This window comes from Parasteatoda tepidariorum, chromosome 3 (genome assembly GCF_982258835.1).
Source record: "Parasteatoda tepidariorum strain Cologne lab strain chromosome 3, Ptep-v5.0, whole genome shotgun sequence".
In the NCBI taxonomy this organism is placed as follows: Eukaryota; Metazoa; Arthropoda; class Arachnida; order Araneae; family Theridiidae; genus Parasteatoda; species Parasteatoda tepidariorum.
In genome coordinates, this window is record NC_141757.1 from 81,339,692 (window position 1) to 81,364,239 (window position 24,548).

At 28.3% G+C, this 24,548-nt stretch overlaps 1 protein-coding gene across 8 annotated transcripts in view; it reads left to right on the plus strand.

Annotated features, from left to right (window-relative positions):
• The window catches only part of LOC107447961 (POU domain, class 3, transcription factor 3-A), a 467,439-nt gene that overhangs the window by 194,596 nt on the left and 248,295 nt on the right, over positions 1-24,548 (plus strand). For 3 of the 8 annotated variants that reach the window (XR_015432758.1, XR_015432759.1, XR_015432760.1), the window contains exon 4: positions 8,327-8,892. The exons of 4 other annotated variants lie outside the window; for them this stretch is intronic. The gene's annotated coding sequence lies outside the window, so the exon portion shown is untranslated. Of the gene's footprint in view, positions 1-8,326; positions 8,893-24,548 lie in introns of those variants that run through there. One more of the 8 variants, XR_015432776.1, reaches the window with a different exon arrangement.

A 24,548-nucleotide genomic window follows, 5' to 3' on the forward strand; every position in this document is an offset into this window, starting at 1 on the left:
GATCGATTAATTATGTAATTATTAAAATTCTAAATTATTGATTGGACTTTACCGCAATAAATCAGTGAAAACTTGAGGACTTTCAAATCAATTTTCATCAAGGGCCTTGCCCTCCCTTAAACGGACCCTGCTGATTACAACATATAAATTAAGTAAATTATCAATATTTGTCAGAATATCACACTGATACTATTTTATATTAAGAACTATTTAAAGCATTTACTCTTTTTAAGAAATAGATATGGGTATTAAATGTTTTAGATTCCTGTCACGGAATCCCTTGAACTCTTACCCTTTTTTGTCACCTTCACTTTTCAATCTTTCCTTGATTAAATTCTTTTAAACTTTGACACTCTTAAACTTTCCCATAAGGTTGGACTATTCAAAAAGCTGTTTCTTCTCTTAGAGCAATTATTAAATTCCGTATTTGCGTATGATATCCCTATACGCACCCAAATAGTAGTGCGATAATTTTTCCATGAAAACGTTTTTAAATGTAAACAACTTGTAGTAAATATGCCGTAAAATTAAAAACATACTTATTTAATTTTATAAGCTAAAAAAGTCAAATCACATTACTATCAGGGGTCTGTTTAGAAGAAATTTGGGTCCGTTAACGGACCCTTCACAAAATATCTTTTCATAAAAACGGACCCTTCACAAAATATTTTAACTTAAAAACGGACCCTTCACAAAATATTTTAACTTAAAAACGGACCCTTCACAAAATGATTTTTCTTTTAATCGGACCCTTCACAAATTTGTTTATCTTCACTATTATTTTGTTAATCGAATAAACCCTTTTCAGGGCAGAAAACAAGAAATATGGATGTAAACGAATTAAGTTTTGTCTTCGGCAGACGATTCTTTCATTATTCGTCCGAAATGAATATTCTACGTTCAGCAGTATAGGCTAAATACTAAATACCAAATATTTGTATGTTGCATCTCTAATTTAGAAACAGCAATTGTTGTTTATTTTTTAAAATTTAATTTTTTTAATTATAATTTTACAGTGTTGAGCATAATCTTGTATGTCTACAATTTAAAAACTCCTTGAAAAAGTTTTTTTTTTTTTTTTTTTTTGCAATAACGAACACTATTTGCACAAATTCATAAAAGCGGACCCTGGTTGAAAGAATGTGAGTAATATTTTCACAATTTCACGAAAAACGAACCTTTCACAAAATGTCTGGACAGACCCCTGACTATAAAATGTACCACATTCTGGATGCCAGTGTTTTTCTACCATGAAATCTATTTTTCTACAAAACTTTGCGGCACAAAAATTGTGATGTACCATAATTTTTACTGTAAAATCACTGAATCACCTTAATTAAATATTATTGTAAAAATACAGTATAAAATTTCTGTGGTAAAAATGAACTTAAGTAATCTATTAAAGATAAACTTAAATTATCTATTACAGTGCCACTGCGTGTTGGGTTCACGTAAGCTTCTTTTATGTTCGGAAATTAAATGAAGAAATTAAATAAGAAATGAAATTATAAATTTAAAATTTTATTTGATTTTTTTAATAAACACCTGATAATGTTCGCATTTTCTTTTTAATCAAGGATATACTGAATACTTACTATCTAGACAGCGGTTTAGTTTTTGCAAACTTATCTTTAGAATATTTTGTAAAAGTTTTAATATTATGTTCTATAATATTTATAGCAATAAATATTATGTTCTAAAATTATTTATAGCATTAGAATTTTTTGTATAACTGTGTCAAATAAAAAATAACTATGGTTTATCTTTATTTTAAAAAAGGAAATATTTATTTTCATACATTAAAAAAATAATATTTAAATTTTTTTTAATAGGAAGATGAATTTTTTTTATGCGTACTAAATATGTCTTATCAATTTTTTTAATATTTATTTTGAAATTGTGATAATTATTTATTATCAGAAAATTGGATCTATTTATTTTTTACTCTGGTAATTTCTGTATTATTTTCCTCAATAATGAAATCTTTTCAAAATAGTTAATTTTATTTTTAAACACAGCGTAAAAAATAACTGGTTACGTTATCATTCTCCATTTAAAAGTTTCATGTCTTATGTGAAACATAAATAGCTTGTAACTATTATAGAAATGATTTAAATAATAAGAGAAAAATAATTTTTTTTAACCTGAGCACATTAATGTATATCTACTTTTTTAAAAATCTTAATTTGCCTATGCTTTTAAAAGTAATAAATTTCCGAGATATATTTATAATAATAGTATCCACTGCTTGCTATCGGCTAATAATATTTTCTTGAACTTTAATGAAGTTCTAGCAAATTAAAAGAAAAGTAAAAAGCAATTTGTCTAGCATAATCTAAACTCGACTAAGGCTTTTCGTAATTATTATCTTTTACATTAAGATAAATCGTAAAAAAATGAAAGTAATGTAAAAATTAATTTCTTCACTGCATGGAGAAAAAAAATTCTTGAAAAATTACCGAGCTGTGAAGTAATGACATTTCTGGTTAAAAATAAAAAATAAATAAATAAACATAATTCTGGTATTAAAAACTGAAATATGTGGAATTTAAACCATTTATTTGGTAATATTTTCTGTTCATATGGTAACGATTTTCTGGAAATTCTGGTTCGCAAAATTGTATTTCTTAATAAAAAAAATACGTAGTTGAAAAGTAAATTTAACCGAATTAAGGGTTTTTATACTATGTTCCAAATCTAAGGAATCAAAATAAAATGATCGAATTTTACCACATTTACCAAATTTTAACTCTTATGCAATATTATATTGTACCATTGTTATTTTTTTACCAAAATCATTACTAAAGCGCTTTGATAAAGATAACATAGCCTTTTGGTGCTTCTATAAAGCTGGAAACACGGTAAAAGGTATATTCTATTAGTTTTGAGCATACTTTTTTCCTCTGTGTGTTTTTTCTTCGTAAAGTCTTAAATGCATGTGGAACAGAAAACAATTTATGATTTTTATAACAAAACTTTTCAACTTGAGAAAGATAAATTAAAATTGTTATTTCAATATGTAGCAGTGAAACTCAATAATCTTTTTGGGTTAAACTTGAACAAAACTTTATGATCTCTAGAAATATATATGATTAACCCAAATTATAGATAAGTTTAATTTAAAATTGACAATTTTAAGTTGAAATGCTTTTAGTTATGTGTTGCATTTAAAAAAAAACTGACTAAGAATATAATAATTTTAATGATATTCCCCCAAAAATAAAGTAATAAAATTTTAAGCAAAATAATACCGATTATGAGCTTAGTTACATTTATATTTTTGTTAAACTTATATTTTCTTTAATCAGTATTATTTTATTTCAAATTTTAAGGAATACATTGTTTTATTGTTTTAGAATATATGTAATAAATGTATACTATATTTAAGAATAGCTTTGTATGTGTTTTGAAGGTCCCATAATTCCCATTTCTTAAGTCCCAAAAGTACCATGTTTCAATTAATGTTAAAAGTTACTGAATATTAAATAAACTCAATGAATGCGTAAAGTAATTTCATAAAATTTGAGCTAGTTTCGCTCACTCATTGGTTTTTCGTTTGACTTTGTATTCTTTTTTTAACGACTGAAGTTTGGAATAAATAAGTCATAAAATTTTAATGAATAAGTCACCAATTTCTAAATTTGCATTAAAAATTATAAATAATAATTAAATATATTTTGCGTGGTGTTATCTTTAGATAAACAAATTATAATTGCGTGTTAAGAATTTTCAATTCGCTTAAAAAGTTATCGAGTTACTGGGAAATTTTCAAAAAATTTCATTAACATTAAGGGGTCCAAACTTTGGACTACTCTCCTGACCAAACGATTAGGACCCTATTTCCCTGATTGAAGCTTCTTTCTACAGTTTTGGTGATTAGAAATTTAAGAATATCACCTATGAAAAACACGCCTTAAAGCTTCAGTTATGGTATTTGAAAAAGCATGTCTAAACGCAGGGGTCTGTTTAGAAGAAATTTGAAATCACAAAATATCTTTTCATAAAAATAGATTGATGATTTTTCTCTTAATCGGACCCTTCACAAATTTGTTTATCTTCATTATTGTTTAGTTAATTGAATAAACCCTTCCCAGGGCAGAAAACAAGAAAGATGGATGTAAACGAATTAAATTTTGTCTTCGGCAGACGATTCTTCCATTATTCATCCTAAATGAATATTCTGCTTTCAGCAGTATAGGCTGAATACCAAATATTTGTATGTTGCATCTCTAATGTAGAAGCAGCGATTGCTGTTTATTTTAGAAAACTTAATTTTTTAATTATAATTTTACAGTGCTGAACATAATCTTGTATCTATTTACAATTTAAAAATTCCTTGAAAAAGTTTTTTGCAATAACTGGACTCCATTTGCACAAATTCATAAAAGCAGGACCCTGGTTAAAAGAATGTGATTAATTTTTTCACAAAAACAGGACCTTTCACAAAACGTCTGGACAGACCCCTGAAACGTAATGATGTTGTTTTATTTAGATTTAATTTAGTAAATGTTGTTTTTATTAGATGTTGTTACGTGTTTCATGTTTATGTCTGCCCACTTGCTGCTATTTCAATTTCTTGCTGCCAACACGAAAATTTTTTTTATCACTTTTTTAGTTACATATACATTAATGTATTATATAATGTAGATTTGCTATTATGTTTATTTCAATGAAATGTATGAGGAATAAATATATATATATATATATTTAACTAATGTTGATTACTAAGATTATTTAAATGCTTTTGTGTATTTTTCCCGGGTATCATTTCTTTAAAAACCATTTATGTCTAAATGAAGAATTTAATTTAATTTGAGCAATTTTATAAAATAATAAAATACAATACAATAATATTATGACAATAAAATACTATGTTGCTCACTGATTAAGAAAAATAAAAGTCGGGTTCTTGAGAAGTTAAAACAGTCAATCTGTGAGGCAGAATTGCTAAAATTTGATTACATACACAAATTTGTCTTGAAAACGTTCGATCAATAGTTAGAATCACTTTTTCTACACTTTGTGACAACATATAAATTATTTTAACATTTAAAAGTAAATATTAATTTAAAATCACGAAATAATAAAACATTAAAAAAAAATGGCGAGAATTCCTTGGGTGAAAAAAATAATAAACAATCCTCCCCTTCCAAAAAGTAAACAAATAAAGTAACAGAGGAATTAAAAGAGCAGAGAGAAATAAAATAAAAAAAGAATAAAATACGCAAATTGGGGTCAACGCCGATTCCTCATGCATATTCATGAAGGCTATAAGGAGTGAGTCAGACAGCAGTAGGGACTCATCGTAAATCGCTGTGGTTGCTTTTTAAATGAAAGAGAAGTTTTCTGCGCATTTCTCTTTCTCGCTTTTAGAATTTAAAAAGTGTTCTTGCTTGTTTGGCAGATGTAACGCCTCTTTGTCTCTCCTCTAAATACAATGGACATGCTTTGTTAGGCTGGTGTTCCACCTCAAAGAATTTTTTCAGACGACTTTAAGTTATCACTTTTGAATTTTTGGATTATATTTGTTTCACAAAACATAGCAATGAAATTAATTTTATTTTAATGGAACTTTCATTTAAGGATTATTAAATGAGAATTTCTTTTCAGCAACAGAAAACAATATTTTTCATATATGAAAACCTAATCTGACAAAAAACTTACGATGCACTATGGTGCAAAGCTTATTAGTATATACATTTATTCACACCTACACTGTTAAAAAATTCCGTTAAAAGGTACCGGCACTTAGGGTGCCATTATTATTACATTATTATAAGTTAGTAATAATTTATTAAATTGTCAATAAGTTATATTTAGATTCATAAGTTTTAAAACGAAATTTGTAAAGGCAAGAAAAAAATTTAATTCAATATATGTGCAAATTATTGTCATGTATCGGTTTTAACAGTTCCCTACACTGTCAATAATTCGTGATCAAATTACGGTAAAAATTGCTGGTTGTCATAATGTCAATACTTCTTACCTTAAAATCCATTTTTACCGGAACATGTTACGGAACAAAAAATCTGTTACACCGTCATTTTTACTGTAAAAATTACCGTAAAATCAATGAATAACGAAAAAAAATATTGTCAAAATTACAGTTTGTATTTTACGGTAAAATGGTTTTATGGATGGTAGTGCTGGTACTTTATTCCGTTATTTTATCGGAATTTTTTACGGTGTAAATGTGCCCCCCCCCTATATTTTTAGATTTTGCATGGCTTTCTTTCATTTTAAAATCTTTTTCTTTTTTTAATAATGTAATGATTCGTTTATTAGACAATTGATATCATTTGATATTGAAAAGGGGTGAAGAAGTTAGGCAATGATATTCATTGCATTTTTATAATTATATTCATATACTTTATTTTATTTTTATTTTTCAATGTTTTATATACTTAGAATGGATATTTTCTTGTAATAATTTTTATGATTTATTTCTTAAAATTTTTATGAACTTAAATTTCATTTGTAATTTTAACTAATTAAACAATTATTTACAACAGTTTGTAATCATTAGCTAAATAATTTGCTAAGAGTATCTAAAATTTTTAATAAATATAGATTAATAAATCTTGAAATGTTTTGAGCAGAAATCCTACTTGCATTTCTGTTAAATAATTATTAATAAGTTAAATATAAAATAGAATAAGACATATATAAAATCTTTACAATTAAAATAAAAATGAAAATATAAATGTGTATTTGCAAAACAGTAAGCACTTCATCAGGGGACACACTGCCTGCAAACACACAGGAGCCTCTCTGTTGTTAGTGGATTTAACCAAAACTAACAGTGCCGCGAGGCCCCATAATGAAAAGACAAAAATAGATAACCTTTACCACAATTGAAAAGCACTATAAAATTGAAAAGGAATCACAGCTAAAAAGTACAAAATTTAAACCAACTAATGAAACGCCTCCTTCAAATCACAATATAAAAAATAAATGTAAGTAAAGTAACAGTTACAGTTAATTAAAGTAATAATAATAAAATGTAGTTTACTTTGGGTTTACTTTCATCAAAACCACTCTACCGTAAACACCATTTTTACTATAAATTATTATACTATAGTTTTTACCGTATTTATTTAATTAGAGTGATTCTGTGATTTTGCTATAATTATTACTGTAAAAATTACGCAGATTTTTTGTTACGTCACATATTTAACTATAAATGAATTTCTCGGTGAAAAGTACCGGTGCCCTGAGTGCCGGTTTTTCTTTACCGTAATTTGATCCAGATATTTTTTTACAGTGTAAGAAACTGCTAACAACTCATTCAATATAAATATAATTCATTTATTATATTTAATAATTCAATCAAATTAATAATTCAATCAAACTAATATTTCAATCATAAGCTCAAATGTGATAAATTAATTTTTAGATAAGTTATAATTAAAAATAATTGTCATAATGTTCATTTGAGTCATATTTTTTGACATAATTTACAAATATGTCTAAATAATTTTTATGAAGTCTATAACCTCATGCAATTATTATATCTGGCCAGGAAAATATGATTGTATAGCTAACTGTTCGTCCATGCTTAGGTAAATTGATTGAAAAATAAAATAATTTACTAAATGTAACTTTATTTCATTTTTAAATTTTCCATTCTAAATTATTTTGAAAGATGAAGTTATTCGTCTATAAAAAATGTCCATAATTTTCCAAAAGAGAGTAATCATTTTTATATTTTAGTTTCCTCAATTACAAGCAGTGTTTTGTAACTATTCAGACATATTCTGCTCCTGGATCGAGCAAATGCTATAGTTCCCTACAATATATCGTGTTAGTAAATTTTCGATATTGCTGATACTATTGGCAACTTATAAAACCTATAAGGTTTTTTTTTCTTCTTTTAAATGCTAAATTGATTTAAATACTAGGTAAAAAAATTGGTGTGTTGTTGCCACTATTTTTTGTGATGAGGTAAACTAAACCATTTTGCAGTGCAGATAGTCGCATTTTTTGTTTACTTTTTTACTGTTATAATTTCATCATTTTTTAGTATATTTACTGAGGCATGTTGTTTTATGTTCATTAGAATTAATTTATGGCTTCATTGCAAAAACGTTTAAAAAAACAAACATATCTTTTGTAATGAATTCACACTAATGCTTTTATTTTGTTAATTTAATATAATATTTTTTTTGCTCGACAAATACATTTCTGTACATAAAAAAGTAATTTACCTCAACACCAAAATAGGTGGCAACTATGCACCAAAATTTTTTACAGTGTCGTTTTTCTATATTTTATGTGTTTCATGAGAATTGTAACTGATTATTATTTTTTTTCCTTTTTCTGTTAGGTCAGAAATAAAAGTTCCTCTTCTAACTGGCCGACAACACTGCCAGAGCGTCTCCAGTAAAAGTACACGACCCATTGAAATCATCCTACCATTCCATTTTTGTATTTTTTAATCATTTTATAAGAAAAAAAAATCATCATCTTATTGGCAATAGGAAAATCAAAACAAAAACAAAAAAATTCTGGTTTTGTTTTTAATTTCCAACAAAGAAAACTTTTTTTTATTCAAAAAGCAGCAAATATTCAAGAAGGTAGTGACATCTAAATGACATTTCTACACCTGTGGTGTTTTGTTACACTTAAAATTAAAATTGTAGCTTCATGAGCTCAATACTAAAGTGCAATCTAGAAACTATTTGAAGCATTTGTTTATTACATAGACACCAATGTGGGAAGTTGAGCTTTACACCACATGTTGTTTTTTACATTATTTGATTACAGTTTGTTATTTATGAAATTTTAAAATCTTTCATAGAAATGTGTTATTGAATTTGTTCACAAAATGTTGTTTTGTGTTAGCTTTTACATTAAAATTTGACTTACTTGTTTTTAAGTTACCAAAATAAACTTATTCTCTCATTTTTGTTGAAATTACCCGAGGAGAACTGAAAAAAAAAAAAACATGAAATTTCTAAACCCATACTTACAAGAAGTTTTCATTTAGAGAAATGTTGTCTATCTTGTAATGCTTATCAGAAATTATAAAGCTTACGTTTATGGTTTTACGTATACTTTTACGTTCATATTTATTTAACCTTTCGTTAATATTTATTTTTAATTAAAGTTTAAAGTAAAACATGAAATTAGTTGTTTTATTTTGCCTAAAACTTATCAGGAAGCAGGGGTGCGTAACCTGTTGCAATTTAAGCCTCCCCCCGTTTTACAGCCAAAAACTAAAAAAAGCAAACAATTTAAGTATCGTAAGAAATAGCATAACTGTTTTTCAAATTAACTTCAATTAACTTGTAAAATGTTGGAAATTATACCATTATTAGAATCTTACAAACTCTCGAGTTTTTTTTAAATAAAATTTTCTTGAACCAAATTAAATTTTTTTTTTAAAAAAAAAAAAGGTCTTCAAAAATTTGTTAAAGTTACAAATGTAAGGAATTTATGAACAGTAGAAAAATATATAGAATTTATTTTTCCGCAGAAAAATTAAAAAACCTTCTAATACTTATCATTCTTTAAAGAAAACTAAATGAGTTAAACGTCAAATATTTTCAAATTCAAAATATTATGTTTATACATGGCCAATGTAATGTAATTTGCTGTACTTTGCCTTTTAAATTTTTTTCTAAAAAAATTGATATTGTTCTTGAATTACTAATGTTTATCACTGTACACAATTGTTTATATTATCATGTTACTGTCAGTCAATATAAAATTTAAATAAATTACATTTCCAGAATGGCTGTATTTATGGCTGTCTTTCAAGAAAAGGCTTTGCATCCCCAGTAATTTATACGCAATATGAAAATATGGAAAATGAAAATATAGGCATTTTAATGCTATAAAACAACGCATTTGAACTAAGAAACTGCTTAATAAATAATAAAATATGAATAAAATAAATATAATGTAAGGAAATATAAAATATATAAGAAACATAATAGAGAAGACCATATTGAATTTATATATTAAACGATAATTCAAATTTAAATGATAGTGGCGAAATAGCGATTATTAATCTTTCCAGCTGAGAATACTATTATTTGTAAAGTAAAAAGCTTAAAATCAGAAATACATATTTATCTAAGAGAAAAAAAAATGTGATAATGAAACTCATCTTTATTGACCTAATGTACGTTCAAATTTTAACTTAGTAATTGTTTTGGCATTTCTTCAATTTTTTCTTAAGTAAAATGTTACGAAAATCTATCTTTTTAACCTTGTATTATATTTTAAAATTATTATCATTATTTAAAATTTATAATTTTTTCCCGGTGTGATCCTGTAAAATCCTGAAATCAGGATTTTAAAGACATTATTTAATAAGAAAAAATCCAGTGATAATAATCTGTAGATTTGGATGATTTTTTTTTTTTTTTTTTTTTGAAATTTATTTTTGTATTTATGATAACAGATGTGAATCTGGTTTTGTAAAGTTGTGTCATCACTTCGGAACTGAGTTGATTTGTTATATTTAATTATTGTTTCAGTTATTAGTTAATTATGATCTCCTTGTAAATACAGTTAGGACCCATTCATATGCAATCGTGGTTAAAGCTGTCTTAAAAATTTATTGAGTTAAAAGTTAAAACCACAGTGGATCTTGGATGACCCGTTAACAGTCCACAAAAATCAAGCTAGAATCAATGTATTTACAAAGCCGAATTTTTAAGGTCTTTTAATTTATTAAAAAAATGCCGGTAAACAATTATGATGTTTATCTTCACAATATTTTACGAAATCAAAATGTATAGGTTGTTTCATAAAAGCCACTCTTGTAGTTTGTTTTTTGAAGCTTTGTCAAAAATGAAGTTGGAAAAGTATCTAATGTCGTAATATTTGATCCAGAAAAAAAGAAAAATGACATCGAATTGCAGATTTTGACTCTTGAATAACAGGTTTTGACTATTGAATAACAGGTTTTGACTATTGTGTAACAGGTTTTGACTATTGAATGGAAGGGTAGTAGTTGGTTTTGACTATTAAATAACAGGTTTTTAAAGACATCAAAATCTCTTTAATTGTGGAGTGAAACTTGAAGGTGTCTCCCAATAATCACTAACCTCGTACAGTCGTACAGGTTTTGTGATGTTTTTTTTTTCTAATCACACTTTGTTCAACATAGACTATTCAGAGCTTGATTGTAGACCTAGAAATTCAAATTTTCAGTTGGTAGCTCGTGGCCGGTAGACTCTAATCACTCAATAGCCAATTTTTCCTCTAATCTAATCATTCCAAGACTAATATCGATTGGTCCTTATCATTGAAAAACCACTTTTTGCTAACCTTTAATTTACTTAGATTAAATTATAATTCACAAAAACTTTATATTAGAGATAATCTACGGCTATAAGAAGTCAATTCATCAATTGAAATAATATGATTATGAGCAAAATATTTAGTTAAACGTATTGATTTCAAAGAACTAATTTAAAAATATTTGCGAAGGCAAAATACATTTATTGTATACATTAAACTATGTGACTTGTTCTAGAACTTTCCTTCTGCATGAATCTTTCCGTCACAAATTGATGGATTCTGAAGGATAAAAATTTTTAATGGTGAAATTGGAACTTTAAAGAAAATTCTATTTTTCAGAGTCTTTCTGCATTGATGTACTTTTGTCGATAAGCGATTTTCAGAAAAAAAACGAAGGAAAAAAGTGACCGGTTGTTTACTTAAGTCACCACTTTTTTTTAATAATTTCGCCGCTTGCCGAGTAGCTATTTTTATATCTATTGATAGCCTTTTTCTTTTCTCCGATGAAATATTTTATTTGCTACCTGTTATGCGTGTATTTTTCTGCTTCATTTTTGAACGGATTCTAAAAATAACGAAATAATTAATTTTTTATTTTGTATTTGGTTTTAATCTAGATCAATCATGTCGTCAATTTTTCCATGTTAAAGTCTGCTTTAACCCGGGTCGATACCCGCCGTGTGAATGGGTCTTAGAGAATATACCTGAGTTCCTATTGATAATCAAGACAAATTCAAATAGCTTTTAGCTTTTTGAACCAAAGCTAAAAGTTTTAGTTTTGTTAGGTATCAAAATTAGTTATTTTTATATAGTTTCTGTTAAAAAAATCTGCATTTTAGGTGGATAGAAATAGGAAAACAAACATTTTTTTATTAATCCTTAGCATGCATGTTTCATTTGTTATTTTTACTGGATTATAAAAATAAATAACACCTTTGTTAGTGATGAAGTCATGGAATAATTGAGTTAATCATTGATTAATTTTGTTTCACTTTGGGACTGCGAACTAGTCATGGTATGGTGCTTTTTGAATCAAATTTAATCAAAGTTGCAAAATATTCAGGGATGTCCACTACGTTGAATTATAGTTTTGGTTTTGCGGTACTAGGGAAAATCTTGAAAAACTTTTGTCTGAGTCTAAAATTTCTTTAAATATTCTTATTTTTCGGGAATATTTGTGAATGACCCCTTAAATATGGAAAACTTTTTATGATTTAGGGACAAGCTATTCTTTTACGCATTAAGGCAAACGTACTGAGTCTATTCATTTATAAAATTCGCATAGAAACTGCTATTTTTATAAAAGATTTGTTTGGAAATTAAATTCAAAGTTTTTTTTCCATATAGATTTTTATGATACCTGATTATTGATCTTTATGCCTTAGGAGAAAACAAATTTTTGTTTCTTCATAAATAGCTATGGAATTATGCATCATAAATAGCTGTTTTTTTTCTTAAATCTTTTTTGTTTAAATTTATTAAAAATATTAATACTGCTGTATGGAAATAAAAATAGTAAGATCATTGATGCAAATTTATTTTGGAAGATATGAGAATTCTATAAAATTAACTGTTATCTAAATATGATAATTTAACTAAATCATTTTAAAAAAATGTGATTTAGTTAAATTAATTTTTTAAGATATATTTTGGTTTCCTTTCATATGCTATTTAAAATGAAGGTGCAGCGATTATATTCACAATTAACCTAGTGAATGAGTTAAAAATGTTCACCAATAACTGTGGAGAAATGAGAAAATAAACTAAATTAACTGAGTTAAAACAATTCCGTTTGTTTGATTGCCAGTTTTAGCTGTTTATTTTATTTTTGAAGCTCATAATCACAGATTTATATTAATTACCAGTTTCAACTTAAACTGTGAAAACTATTTAATACAACTAATTGCTTTTCGTTCATTCCATGACGTCATTCCATAATTTTTTGTTAATATTTTTTTATAAACGGGTATTTTCTTGTTTGATTTATGTTTTTAATCATGTTGCATCAATAGTGTTTTAATAAATGCTCAAATGCTAATTTTCTTTGAAAATTTCTGTTGTAATTTTGAATTGATTTCAAAATTAGTGTTGTAAATATTTAAGAAAATTTCAATTAATTGTGCAACTTTTTTAAAAATGTAATTAAAAATAACTTTAAATATGTTTTAAGGATATTTGTGTATTTTATGTTTCCATTGTGCATTGCAAAATATTTAATTTTTAGAAAGATAATTAAATTTTTTATCTGTTTTACTACCATATTTTATGTTATTTTGAAAGAAATTTTTTTTTCTGAAGTTCATACTTGTACATATGTAAAAAATAATAACATGCAGCGCCATGTTAATATTGATAAATAAAGTTGTAAACTTTTCATTGCATTGTTTTCATTTAGAAACTTATAATAATTATTTATGCAGTAAACACATAAATGTGTATTAAGATAATGATCTATAATTAATACAGGGTGCGTAGCGTTTTTAAAAGGTGCTTAAGGGTGCTTATTCTCGATTTTCGTTCTTTAAAAGCCCTTAAAGCTCCTTTTTTCATTGGGTGTTTTTAAAAAGTGCTTAATTTTCCCTTTTTTCAAAATGAGATTTTTCCTTTACCATATTGATTTTCGCTACGAATTATGCAAAAAAAAAAAAAATAAATAAAACAATTCACATTGTTCTATTCAACGTTTTCACAATTAATTCAACCCCAATCTATTTTTGCGTACTATCAGTCCCTAGCGTATGAAAACACCATTCGTTTTACATGATTCAAAATTTCATGATTTTTGACAATTGTCAAAAACAATGCCAAAAGTTTTTTTTTATTTGACATGACGTTAAAACAAGATAAAACCATCAATTGTTAAAAACTTTCCTATCCTCCCCAATTATGATATTTTTTTAAAGTGCTTAAAAATATTTTTTGAGTGCTTGAAAATTGCTTAGAAGGGGCTTATTTTTGTTGAATAATTTGGCTACGCACCCTGTTAATAATCTATACACATAATAATCAATAATTAACACACAATAGACGCAACGTATTTAACCTGACTGTTTACTCCTCATAACAAAAATAAACTGATTTTTTATTTAATATTGCAATACTCGGTAAAAAGCAATAATCAAAGCAATAATTGGAAATTAGTAGTAAAAAATAGATCAAATAGCTTAGGTAGAAAGATAAAAAAAATTCAATCAAGAAATTAATTTTTTTAGGGCCCCGCATTTCTAAAACTTGCACAATGGTCAGAAAAACTACATAATTGTTGTCTACTACGACTACTTTATTACAAATGAAGTTAACCACAAATACTTTTTTTTAAAATGTAGTGACACTTCAAACTATTTTGGATTTAGTAACTAGTTCACTACTTAAAGGAGACGAACTTTGCAGGGGAACTTAATTTACATCTGTGCTTAAAATAGTTTTAAATAATAAATTGGTTTACATTGAATGTAAGGGAATAATTGAGAAATATTTATTCATGTTTACATGTGCCAGTTGGTCATGTTAAAACATATTTTTCGAATTTGTTCATTTAACCTTCAACTTTTTATGCTATTTTTGGCAGCGAATATTTAATTTAAGAAATTCTTAAATCAGAAAATTATTTAAGTCGGTTTAATTATTAATTTGGCTGTGAAAAAATTAAGTACTCTATTAAAAAAAATTACTTTCTGAGCAACCTCATAGAAACCATTTAAAGAAATCGAAGTCTGAGAATAAAAAATGAGATATTTTTTAAATGATTAAATCAGCTGAGCATATAAACGCAAAACTCTTCACTTCTAAAGCTGCCCTGCACATGAACGATAAAAATGAAACTATTCTTTAAAAATTTAACAAAAATACTGTAAAAATGTTTTGTTTTCTTAGGAATAAAACGAAAAAAAAATCCTAAATAACTTGTTCCCATTAAGAAAATTTTTTAAAGGACTCGCTAGTCTTAACGGCGGATGCGTTAGTAAATGTCTCATAATAATTTAAAGTCGCAAACTTTATGAGATATGGGTTTTGATGAAAAGAAAAGAAAATTACTTGACTTTAAAGTCAATATTTTATTTTCTCATTGGTTATTTTATCCATAACCAGATACTGTATTCAATTCATTCTACATGTTTGTAACGAAAGGAAACATCTAAATACTGCTATTCTCTTAATGGGGATCGGTACATATAGTGGTACATCAGTACGTAACGTATCAGTACAGTGCTGAAAAAAAAACCCGGATCACATTGAATAATTCTTGATCTAACGATTGGTTCTTCACGTTCTAGGATTTAATCTTAATGGTTATAGAGGGTGACCTCAACAGTGCTAATTAATTAGTTCGGATGATATTTCATGATACGAAATCAGACACAAAAATGTACTTCTTTGGATAAATATATTTTTAGACGGATTTGGATTTCTGACCCCCAAAATATAGGGAGTAGCGGTGATCTCGGAAATATTATCCCGATAATTTGGCCAGGAGTGTGATCCCAAGTTTGTACCCCTTAATGTTAATTTTATTTTTGCCTATCGCAATATCACGAAAACTTTTAATTTTATAAGCGAATTGAAAAATTTTTTTGCACGCAACTATAAAATTTGTTTATTCGAAGATAAATCCATGAAAAAAATAATTTTAAGTAAATATTCATTATTTTTTATTTAATAGTAGTTGAAAATTTTTTAAATTCGATTTCTCAGGAACCATTCAGCCGATTACGCCCAAATTTTGTATTTTGCTATCTAAAATTACATTATTTAAAATGATTTTGATAACTGTATACCTTACAATTCAAAATTTTTCAATAAATGTTTTTTTTCATTCAGAAAAAGTACGTATTGTGTTTGATATCGTAACTTACAATACTATCTGCATTATTTAATTAGCATATTTGAGGTCACCTCAGCGAATTATTAAGATTAATTTCTAGAGATTTTTTTAATCTTTTATTAATTTATATGTTATTTAATTTTTTTTTTATTTATTTCTTATTTATTTATTCATTTTTTTCATGAGCATTGGTTGATAGGCTGTACAACGATGATTATTATATGAAATAAAATGAAGGAAATCAAAGAACTTATTTTATAAATATACCACTTTATAAATATGGTTTTAGAGGTACACCAAAATTTGAAAAGTCTTATATGAGCTCAGAGATTCCTTTCATTGGTTAATCAAAATATTAACCCGTTACTAACCGTCATTTGGCCAAGGTAAAGCTACTTTGAACCGAATTCTAATGAGGAGTAAATGTCTCAAAGTTGGGTCTAAATTTTTAAAAGCAGAATTCAAAGAAGTCTTTGGAAATAGGTTTCGATAGATAAAAATGAAGAGATTAAGCAACATAAAGCTGTGTTTATCTTCGTAAATATTTGTAAAGATTTGATTAAAATGAATAATGAGAAAGTGGCTGAATACGTGGGCTTTTATATGTGGAATTGAAAGCAGTAATGCCTCTCTACTTAATCAATCTAACATTTATTTTAATTAATTAATCTAGTATTTTAACTAATTAATCACATATACCCACATCCTAAATGCAGAGAGAATTTAACTTTATCCTTCTCCTATATCACACATCAGTAGAGAATAAATGTGTGCAACATGCAAAAAACTAGTTTGAAACTAACGGAGGCAACCTTGTTTAAATCAATGCAATTTTTTTACAGGTTTAAGTGTCAGAAGTATTTTACTCTTATAAAAAACATGTTTTGTAACAAATTGTAGAGATAAACCTATCTTGAATTAGTCTAGCTCTTCATTTGTTCTGTTAATTTTTGATATTAACTTGCAACATTTTAAATAAATCATACACGTCAATGATACTGGCTTCAACCTACGTAATGAGAAAATTATCAGTTGATTCGAGAAAGTTCTAAAAAACAACATAGAAAAATGCTACTATGATTAAATATTTCGTTTTGTAACTATAGTTGAACAACCGAACCAACTTTTGTGGGTTTACGACTACCAATGATCTACTCCGTAGCCTTCTATTTTTTAACCCAATGAAGAAGACAAGGGAACTCCTAGACCGAGTATTGGGAGATTTCCAGAGGATTTTTGGATGAAAGTAACCCGCATTTGCTCTACATGTAGAAGAAAACCACGAAAACCTCCCATGGTTAGTTTGACATCAAAGGGGCTGTATGCCATGATCCGTTTACCTCTGAGAATATTTCACGTCAATATACTGAGATCGGTGTGAGCCGGGTACAGAATGCGAATAAACCAGCCATCATTGGGATTCGAACCCGGTTCACCTCATTTGAAGACGAGCGCTCTTCCCTGAGCCACCACGGCTCAGTGATTAAATATTTTATTTTATAACCGGCGTTGAACAGCCGACCCAATTTTTGGGTTTACGACTACTAATGTTCAACTCCGTAACCTTGTAATTTTGAACCCAATCCAGACGACAAAGGAACACCTCTGGGCCGGGATAGCCTGGTCGGTAGGGCTCTGGGCCCATATCCAAGAGGTAGTGGGTTCGATCCTCGCTGGCCGAAGACTCCCCGTGTAGTAAATGGTGACTGATGCACGTTAAATCTGTTGAGTCTCAAAGTCCTCCATGTTCCCACAACGAATCAATACCTCTGGGGGTACTGATCCAGGAGTTTCCTTGTCTTCTGGATTGGTTGAAAATTACAAGGCTACGGCGTTGAACATTTGTGGTCGTAAACCCAAAAATTGGGTCGACTGTTCAACGGCGGTCATAAAATAAAATAAAATAAAAGGAACACTTGGATCGAGTATTGGGAGGGATTTCGCCTTCGTGGAGGAATTTTTAATGGAACTAACCCACATTTGCGTTACATTGAGAGGAAAACCAACCACGGTTAGCCTGACAGCAAGGGGACTCTAACCCATGAGCCGTCTACCACTGAGGATATTTTACGTCAGCACTGTGGTCGGTGCAAGTCGCAAGCGGAATTTGTATCGACCAGCCATCATTGGGATTCGAACTCGGTTCACTCACTGGAAGGCGAATACTGCAAGCCCTGAGCCATCACATCTGAATGATTAAATATTGAAATAAGTTTTAAATATAAGTTAGATTTGAATCGTGCCCACGACGATTTGTGCTTGCGACGAATTGAGATCACTGCGAATCATCGCTGTGACGAATTATGCTCACGATGACTTGTGCGCAATGAATTGGCCCACGATCAATTGAAGCGTCACAGTTTTTAGATATCTTGTGAAATTATGGAGGTAATAGGATGTATATAAATTGAAGATAAGTACTCCTTTAAAATATTTTCTAATTAAAGCAGGAATTTTCAGCCACAAATTACAAAACCTAAATATCAATTAAATGCCTACCCTGAAATGGTTTTTGGTTTGCTACCTACATCCTTCACCTACAACCCCAACCTACTGAGCCCTTTTTTTCGAACAATTTTACCTATTTGCTATACTACAATGTCAAAAAATAAAATAATCTCTCAAATGACATGAGCAATAACAAGCAAATAACCAAGAAAATTTATAAATAATAACTGTAAAACTTTCTGTTGCATATTTCGAACACAAAACTTGGGTGATCTAACTTGCTTATGTGCGTGCAAAAATAAAACTTCTATTGAAACTGACAAAATTACTCCGAAAAATCGTGATATTTTTTTTAACTGTTAAAACGATGACTGTAATTTTGTCCTGTAAACCACCGGGTGATTCCGACGCCACTCACCAAACTGGACTCATGCTTTCAAATAACAAGTAAAATTGTTACAGCTTACTAATTCTGAAAAAGACTGTTCGTGCCATCTAGTGTTAGTTTCTTGAACGTAGAGTTTCTAGTTTCTTCTGTTTCCATTTATATTATTATCTCCTCAATAATTAAAGAGTGAAAAATCATACAACATCCCCTTTTTATGAACTTTTATACTTTATTTAAAGTATTATGAAGAAAGGTTTATATGCATCATGCAGTAAAAAATGCATTTAATTAAATTAAATATAATAGAATATTGTAAATGAATGTTTAAAAAACAATGCGCTTACATAGATATCCTGCTTTAGTGATGCGCTAAAAATGTTACTGCTAGTCGGGGGCTGTGTACCCCTGCTCGCTTCGCTCGGCAACACTCAAAATTCCGAAACAATCTTTTTATTTATTTAGTAAACTGATACGTTTAAATTAAGAATTATTTTATTGAAAGATCTTTGTCGCATTAATACAGAATTGATTCCGCAGATTTAGTTTCTGATTATACTAGGATAAAATTTTTATCTAATTATTTTACTCAATTACCATTGCAATTTAATTTTTAAAAAAAATGTTTTTAATTTTTCTTCAATTTTAATTAGCTTGTCCTTAATTTTTTTTAATCATATTAATCAATAAAAACTCAAGAAGTTTTCACGCAATTATGCAAAATGTCATTTTAGATTTTTCGCACAAGGACTTTTTTTTTAAATATTCGTAACTAAACTAATTGATGGTAAATCACATTCGCTCTTTTATTTAAAATTACACTTATAATTATTTTATATAAAATTTCAGGTTTATTCTAACTGTAATTGATTAAAATGTAAAAAAAAGGAATGACTAAAAATATTTTTCTTAAAAGTTGTTGAATAATTTTTACGAAGAAAAAGTATTTATAAAAAAACATTATTATTTACTGGTAAAATATTTGCTTATTATCTATTGGTATATAAAAATAGAATTATTTATCATCACCTTTTCATATTATTCTTTGCTATCATTAAGTTTTCAAAAATAAACCCTTAAAAGGAAAAAAGCACATTTATTATATTATGAAGCAATTGCGTGATATTATTTTGCAATGGAGCATTTTATGATAGGATGTTAAAACAACGATTTATAACTATTAAACGGTAAAAAGTTAGATTTACTTTGAAAATAAATGTTACAAAAACTGTTTCTATCCAACATAAGAAATAAAAATAAGGAATACAAAATAGCGATTTAAATTTCTAAAACAGTAATAAAAATCAATATTTCGCATAGCTGCGCGAAAAACACTTAATAAGTTTTTTTTAATTAAAATGATAAAAACCTAAAGACAAGTTAATTAAAATTGAAGAAAAATCAATATCAATTTTTTTAGTTGCAATAGTAGCTGAGCAAAATTAATAGATATAAATTTTTTCCTCGTATAATCAGAAACTGAATCCTGCGGAGTCAATTCTGTATTAAAAAAAAGAATAGTCAAAAATATTTGACGCTTAATTTTTTTTTTCCTCAAAAATTGTCTTTTGTTTAAATTATAATTTTACACCTAATATATGTAGATAATTTATGTTGACTTAAATATACTGACAATATTCTTTTTATTAAACTCTCAGCTATTAAAATATCGATGAGTAACACATTTTCTAATCATAGTTACTTTTCGGAGGAAAAAATGAAATCAAACAGTTTTTCTTTTACATTTAATAGTTTTTTATTTATTTTATGGGGATCAACATGAAAGTAAAGTACTGAGGGTGAGCGGTACGGATTCTCATCAAACTGTTCTACCACTCTACTGTGCCCGTAGGTTGTCGGGCGGGAGCGACATTCCCTCTGCAAAGGCTCTAAATTGTGATGGCATATCTTCGGATCATTTTCAGGGAGGTATCCCAAAGTTAACAAGTGTTCATTAAATAAAATAGGGTTTATCAAACTGAAAAGTTTTACGTCATTTCAAATAATATTACTGTTAAAATTACCGACTTTTCGGTTAAAACTACCAAATTTTATCACATTTACTACCATACGGCATCGTAATAAAACCATATTTTATTGTTAATTTCACCAAAAGTTATTACCAAAACGCTTCCGTAAATTTACCTTGTTTTTTGGTGTTTCCGTAGAGTCAGAAACACAGTAGATATTATCATTTCTGACCATACTTTTTTATCATTGCAAAAATAAACAGTAATAAGTCAATGAAAGTTTTGAAAACATAAAATTTGAACATCAACGTGTGAATTACAATCAAAAAAAGAAACGAAAATTTTTTTATTAAAAAAATGTTAATAAAACTGCGTTTTGGGGAAGAGTTCCGGATTAATTTTGGCCCTGAAGTCCGCAAAACCTGTGGTTCGGCTTTGGAAATGATTGAAATTATATCAATATTATAATTAATTTGAAAATAATATTAGAATGTAAAAAATATATTACATGTCTTGCAGAAAAAGGAGCTTGATGGTCTTTACTTTGGTTTGAATTGATCTCTTGCACTCTTTTTTCTTTACATTAGATCATTATTCAATCTTTTTTAAAGAAACCTGTGCTATTTTCACATCAAACAAAAAAAATGTGCTAAGGTGAGGTAAAAAGTTCTTTTAGATTTTTTAGCAAGCATAAAATGATCTATCAGCCCCTATTCCCAATTAGCCAGGTAAATGGGGGGTTTCACGGTCATATTTTGAAAGAACAAGCAACATTTTCCCCTCAAATCTTACTATTACTCACATTACGAGTCGGTATACATGTCTGGAACCACAGGCATCTGTTACTTCCTGCGCTGTTGGGTACACGGTAAAAAAAATAGAAAGTTATGTATAGCAGGTACCTAATCCCCGACTGTGAGCGTGGCATGGCCACCTTCTTACAACAGTCCACCCCTCCCTGTAAATATAAAGCTTACCGTTCTGACCCTCGACCTTTTAGTTTCCCGCACAGTAGGAAAAGGAGCAAAAAAATCAAAGAAAAGGAGATTAAGTAATTTTTCCCACAAAATAGAACAAAAAAAAAATCGAAACTTTCTGGGGATTTTTTTTTACTCGTAGATTGGGATAGAGTGGGTACTTGAGAATAGAATTGCTTTGCTGCGGGTGGCTTTTTTTGTTAAATTATTGGCTAAAAAAACAATATCGAGATAACAGTATGATATTTCTTATTATTTCAAATTTAAAAACAATTTTGTTTGAGAAGCTTTATTTGAGATTAGAATCAAATACAAATTAACAAATAGCGTAATATTTATAGGGAAGTATGAGCAATGTTTAAACCTAAATGAATCTCTGGGATATGTTGAAAACTTACATTTATTAATTTTTTAAAATTTAATTAACAAAAAGAAATCATATTCTAGGTCGCGGTGGCTCAATCGGATGACTCTTACACTCTCAGAGTAATTGGTTGAATGTCGAATCATAATATATTTAAATAAAGCGAAAATTGTCTAGGACCTTAATAAGGTGTCTGTTTGTGTAGAAACATGGAATCGTGTCATCAAGTTTAAGAAGCTTTGACGATATCTTCGTCTGCTTAGCTTTCTGGTTTCATTTTCAACTTCGGGACACCAATAAGTATTTTTGAGAAGATTTAACGTTGCAACAGCGAGAACAGGAACTCCAAGCTATCCGTTAAAAAAACTGTTGGTTTCAGTTTCTTTATTAAAGTAAACATCCAGCCTTTGAAAGCACCGTTACTATATATGCTTAAAAAATTTCGTTAACCATACGGATACACTTGACAACATAATCTAATGCATTTTTCAGATAATCTTACATGTCCAAAGTTTTGAATTACGGATTAGTTCGTGATTGCTTAAAACTATTCTTACATAAGTTACGTCGAATAGTTGTAAAACATACCCACCTGCATGGTTGAGAATCTTTGATCTAGTGCAGAGGTATCCAAAGATTTTAGGGCAATTGCTACCCCAAGTCCCAAAGGGGAAGGACCTAACCAGCATATTTATGGAAAAAAGTATTTTTCATTATTTTGGTACAATCTGATATACTTCCGAGGGAATCTCCTTGCTTCCCGAGTAAGGCAGTTTGAACATTTTGGCTCATTTACTCACTAACTAGATCACCATAACAACACAATGTAGTTTTGAATTGTCTGTAAAGCTCTGTTTCGGAACTATTCAACCAGTGAGTCATCGCGTTTATTGTAAATTTTGTGGTACAATTATGCTATTCCATACTTTTATGTTTATTCCTTATTTTGTTTCTTTTCATTATTTTACCACTGAGGATATTTTACGTCAGCACTGTGGTCGGTGCAAGCTGGATGCGGAATTCGTATCGACCAGCCATCACTGGGATTCGAGCCCAGTTCACCTTATTGGAAGGCGAATGCTCTATCCCCTGAGCCATTGCGGTTCATCCAAAGCAATTGCAGATAATCAACCCCTTGGTTTATATAACGTTTTTAAATCATGTACATTTCGAAAAAATAGACTAACATTGTTATTTTATAAAGGAACCAGTTACTTTAAGAGCAAAACTAAATTCAGATTTGAAATCTCCACACCCAAATCAGGCGATATCAAGGATTTCTGTAAATGCATAAAATTAATTTGCTTCCCAATTTTATAGATGTCCATATCCATGCGTTACATGCAATGCAAATTAGAAAAAAAAGATCTAAAACCAACCAGAGTTACGATTTGAAAGTGCAACATTTCTCAAAAAGCAAGCATTATCTATACTAGAAAAATTTCTTCATTTATTTAAAGAAATTTTTTTAAATATTAATAAATTACACGGAGATCTTTAAAATAACTTATTATTATGAGAAATATATTACAACAGCACTTATTATTATGAGAGATTATTGAGATTATTATTTAAAAGAAATATTAATAACAGAAAGTTTAATTTTTAGAGCCTTGTAATTTTAGGTTAGCTTCAAGATTTATTTTCAGCTCTAAACTAATGTAATTATCAAGCACATTATTGCATAGAAAAATCCTGTTAACATTAACATAGATGCTAATTATTATATTAAAAGTAAGTAAAATTTCCTTTTATGTCACAAAATACAGATCAATATTTCACGATTTTCAGAGGCCATTTAAAAAAGATCTGTTTGAACTCTCTCTCTCTGTTTTAACGGGAGGAGACAATCAGTTTTTTCTTGATGATCTCTCTAACCCTTGTGGATAAAAGAGCAAAACTGCTCAATGGAGCGGAACTGACTACTGGGTACACAGTTAATCTCGGTAAAGCGTCCCAAGCTACTTGTGGCTGCACCCCTCTGTTAGATTACGTCATTTTGCACCACCCATATAGATCACCCATGGAATGATTTCAGTAAAACATTCTAGAACGGGGAGTTATGGCTGTTTTCCGAGGACTCTGTCATCAACGCTTTTTACCGAATAATGTGATATTCCTGCAACCATTGAGAGTTTAAAATAGTTAATAATGAATGCTTAGTTAAGAGGACGCCATACCAAGGGAGAAACTTTTCATCTCAAATTCTCTTTGACATCCAAAAGTAATTTAAAATTTAGAGTGTAGAAAAAGTGAGTTCAGGCCAACCTGAAGTTTCAAAATTTTAAAATATCAAAATGAAAACAAATTATGGGAAGATAACTTA